Source organism: Panthera uncia (genome assembly GCF_023721935.1).
Source record: "Panthera uncia isolate 11264 chromosome C1 unlocalized genomic scaffold, Puncia_PCG_1.0 HiC_scaffold_4, whole genome shotgun sequence".
NCBI classification, from domain to species: domain Eukaryota; kingdom Metazoa; phylum Chordata; class Mammalia; order Carnivora; family Felidae; genus Panthera; species Panthera uncia.
The window spans coordinates 27,372,772-27,377,561 of NW_026057585.1; the positions used below are offsets into that span (position 1 = coordinate 27,372,772).

Below are 4,790 nucleotides of genomic sequence, written 5' to 3' on the forward strand. Positions count from 1 at the left end.
ACCACACCTACCTGGCAAGTCACTCAGTCACCAATCACACACATGGTTTCAGAAACTGTACAGACAAGAGACAGCATGAGTCCCAAGCCCTCACGAGCAGGAAAGAATAAATAAATGCAAGGATGAACCACAAAGACTTGTGCCTCGGGGCTTGGGTGCACATACCCCCTACTCCACCCCAAGGAAGACAAAACCAAAGAAAGAACGCTCTAAGGAAAACAGGACTCTCCTCTACTGAGACAATTAGAGCAAAGGACACCAAGTGGTGGGAAACACAAGGTGTGTGGGTTTCTTCACGTGAAAGAAGAATCCAGTCCAACTGCGAAGTGATGTAATTGGTTCTAGATGCCTTGGAACCACATCCGCAGACATCTGCCCTTGGTATCAACTGACTTTCCACTGCCCCCAGGGTCTACAGGGCCATCCCAAAGGCAGGGCCTGGGAAAGTCCACTGAACTGCACCTAAGGCCTTAGAGGCTGCTGGAATCAAACCTTCTATTTCAGAAATGCATTTCTGAATGCATTGTACAGGCTAAGCAAAAATAAGAAGGAGGGTAAAGGAAAAGTTAACGTCAAATCATGCACTTGAAAACAAGTTAAAAAAAAAAGAAAAGAAAAGAAAACAAGTTAGATGTAAGGACTGACAATACGGTTGTGCTGTGGCTGCAGTGAGTCCTGAGTGCGATCTGCTGGCAGAGTCCCCACCTGCAGGGCACACTCACTTCTTCCTGCTGTTTGCACTAGGAGGGCTGGCTGGGCTCCTTGGGGTTAATTTTGACATCGTCCTCATTTTCTTCCTCCTCCTCACCTTCTAATTCCTCTTCTTCTCCTTCCTCACCTTCATCAAATTGTTGTCATCCTCTATGGCCTCCTCCAAAGTAGAGCATGGCCTGCGGTACCATCTGCTCACAAAAGAAGTGTCCAATTTCAAAGTCGGAGGCTAACATGAATTCCAAGTCTTTATCCAGTGATTCTCCATTCCCAGATGCTTTCAGCTGGCTAAAGTTGAAAAATGAGTCGTTGGGGACTTGTTTGGCAATTGTTCTCACCGTGCCTGGGCCCTTATGTTTCTACTTTTTCTTGATTGCTTTGACTGTACATTTTTTCCTTTCTGCCAGTCAATAACATACCCGTCACAGTCAACTAGTTCAGGACCTTCAAAGGAAAAGAGATCAGGCCTTATCTGGCTCTGATTTCATCCTAAATTTTTTTGTCAGGACTGAATTGGTAAATAGTCATTGGGTTCAAAGTGGAACTCTAATACAAAAGACATGTGCTGCCCAGGGTCTGAAAATTTCACTTTAATATCCTGCAGGTGCTTCAAGATCAGTTCATCATACTCCTGGATTAATTCACTTACTGTATCTCATTTCAAAAGATTGTAAATCCAAACTCTGAAATTCCTTTGGGGTTTGGCTCCTCTGCTGTTGCTGCTTCTTCTTCTTTTTTTTTTTTTTTTTGTTATGACTACTTTATTTTTCATGTCTTCAGCCAATTTATTGTCCTCTTCATTTTCACTTGTACCACTCTGATTCTGCATCTGTCAGCTCAACATCACCAATGATGAATTCTCTTCTCTTGTCAAAGAGAGGCTGGTACAGTCAGCATATTTTCTCTCCAGGCCATTGACCTCCTCATAGAACTTGGCCTCTATGTGAGCACATTCACCTGCAGCTGCTTCAACATGCTGATTCTTTTCACTGCTCTAGGTAAAGTGTCAACGTAACTTGAAGGAGTGTGGGAGACATTGTCAAACCATTCCTGTAAAGCTTCCAATATTTGAGGGTTCTGCATCACCTGGGGGTGAGCTTTTCTGTATTACTTGCATTTTTAGCAGCCTCTAAGCCATCTGAAGGAACACCATCTGAAAACCTGTTATCTGCCATCTGAATGCTTCGATCTCCAAATGGAAAGTTATGGCAACTCTCAGAAGCGAAGAACACGAAGAGCTCAAATGTGGGTACCTTGCTGGATTCCGCTCCTTCAGATTCCACTTCTTTTTATTTTATTTTATTTTTTAATGTTTATATTTGAGAGAGAGAGAGAGAGAGAGAGGCAGAAAGAGAGAGGGGGACACAGAATCCAAAGCAGTTTCCAGGCTCTGTTGCCTTAAGACAACAGTAAACATTTATTATCTCTTACAGTTTCTATGTATCAGGAATTTGGGAACAGCTTTCTGACTGGTCCTGGCTTGGGGTTTCACATGAGATTCAGACAGATGTCATTAAAAAAGTTCCCAGGGGCTGAAGGATCCACTTCCGTGGTGGCTGGTTGAGTGGCTGTCAGATTTGTCCTGGGTGATGATGGGATTTTTTTTTTCTTCATAAAGCCCCTCACACATGGTGACTGCCTTCCCCCAAAGCAAGCCATATAGGAAAACATGGCAAAAACTCCAGTGCCCTGATGACTTAGCCTCAGAGGTTATACTCTGTCTCTTTTGCTGCATTTTATTGGTTACACAGACCAGCCTTCATTCAATGTGTGAGGGTCTGTACAGGCTCATGAAGAACTGGCAGTTAAGATCACTTGGCCAAATTAGAGGATGGCTATTACATGTATCTAGAAAAGTGTGTACTACAATAACAGCTTTAATAAGTATAACATATATAAGGCTCAGGGAAAGCAGGATTTACTGGAACCAGGGATTCTAATATCTTCAGGATGTTCTCCATCTCATTTTTGTTTCCCTGAATATAGCCAGGATCTCTGGGTTCATATCTTTAGAGCTTCATAATGAGAAGGCAAACCAGCTCTGGTTTGAAAAATCCCAGGGCATGACTCTCCCAGTCCAGTCAGTGTGGTCATGGGGTAAAGTGATTGGTTTAGCTTGAGTCAGGCACCTACACTTGCTGATAGAAGACAGAGGGGGTGTGGGCAGATAAAAATAGTACAACTCCCTCAGCCAGGTTAAGTACTCCCCATTTTGTATGTTTCCACTGTAATATATATATTCCACCATATGAAAGAATATATTGTTATTGTCCATTTATTTGTTCATATGTCTGTCTTTTACACCAGACTAAATGTTCTTACACTAGAGCCTGAATACAGGTACTACATTTTTGTAACTCCAAACAATATAGGCTTTGTAGTGAAGAGAGACTGATGCTTGCATTTTTGCTTTTCCTTTTACTATCATTGTGGCTTTGGACCAGCCTTAGTTTCCTCATCTTGTAAATGGGTCTAACTATGCCTGCCTCACGTAGAAGCACATAATGTTATTGCTGACATGTAGGAGCTGAGAGTGTTAGTTTTTGTCCTTCTTAGGAAACTGCCTGACACAATTGTATATACTTAATATGTTTGTGTGTGAATGACTGAATGAATGAGTAAATAAATGAAGCACTCTTAGGGTTCACTTGTAATGAGCATTCTTGCTCAGGGTTCACTTGTAAATGAGGATCGTAATAGGGTTATGGTGAAGATTAAGATAGATGAAAAGTGCTTCCATAGCCCAACTCATGGTAAGACTTCTAAAATATAAGCTATCATTATTAGAGAGGCAGTCTTCTAAAACCAACATATTATAGGAGATCTCTTTCAAGAGAATGGGAGAATAGTGGAGAATAGAATATTTCTTATTTAGATATCTCTCACAAAGTATATCACTTGTTTCTGTATTTCACAGTAAACTCCCGGTTAATAGCCCTAAGTAATACAAATGCAATATCCATTGATAGAACACAATAGTCTACAGTATTCCAAAAGCTAAAGAGTAAAAAAATAACCACAAAGGTAAGTCCTACCAGTTTAATAATTTTGTCTAGTGCCAAATCCTAAGAGCTGAAATCACCTAACATTTAGAAGCTTCTATCTAGCCGATGCCTCAGAGTCAGCACCCTAAACACAACAGTTCATATTCAGTTGTCATTCTGAGACATATCAAACCATTTAAGAAAGGAAGGAAAAAAGAAGAAAGGAAGGAGGTGGGAGAAGGGAGGAAAATAGAGAGGAAGGAAAGGTGGAAGAAAAACAAAATCAATTAGTTTTTCATAAGACCAAAAAGCTTTGGTTACTGCATTTTTAGTCCTCCACATTCCCAGCTTCCTCTAAAGGTCCTACTAACATATGTATAGGGAACTGAAAGGGTGTTAAATGGGTGGATCCCAGTGGCAATGTCATTGTAAACACTCCCTATGAGTCAGCTATAAATTCAATTGAAATCCCTAGTCTCCTGGTCTTCTCTGCTTATCATGGTTACCAAAATGACTGCTGCCTTCAGAAATGCTAATGGGAAACAGGTAAATGTCTACAGTGTTTGATTTTCTATTAGAACTTATAAAAATGTAAGCACTGCAACAGGAAATATTTTGTTATTGAGTTAGAGTTTATATACGTTGCTTAGTCTTTGAAACACAGAACAGCTTGGCAACACTTATTCAGTTTTATTTTAAGAATGTTATTGTATTTTGACTATTTGAGGGATTAACAAGAATTTATGGAGTGTTAGGTTTAATTTTGCACCTGTAAGAAAGGTATTTTAGTAATTGACTTTTTGTAATTAAGTAGTTTCTGCCCTTGATGTAATTAGCTACTGGTTATCTTTTTTGAATGTACATTCTCAGAGGAGAACTTATGAGTCCATAAGGCCTTCAAATTTCTCATGTGGAGAAAAAGAATAGCTGAGAAAAATGACTGGGTACCACAGTATTCATTCATAGTTCCACATGGTGACAATGTTGAAAGTTGTGTGGTCTTTGAATGATCACTTCAGCAGTTGTTGCTTCCCTTGTTGTTTAGGAGTGCAGTTTGTAATAAAAGCTAAATTAATTTTACTGTAAAGTAATGCC

The 4,790-nt window shown here is 40.1% G+C and overlaps 1 pseudogene; it reads right to left on the bottom strand.

Annotated features, from left to right (window-relative positions):
- Positions 1-412: 412 nt before the first annotated feature.
- On the bottom strand, positions 413-1,886 carry LOC125913648 (nucleosome assembly protein 1-like 4; annotated as a pseudogene).
- Between the last annotated feature and the right edge of the window lie 2,904 nt (positions 1,887-4,790).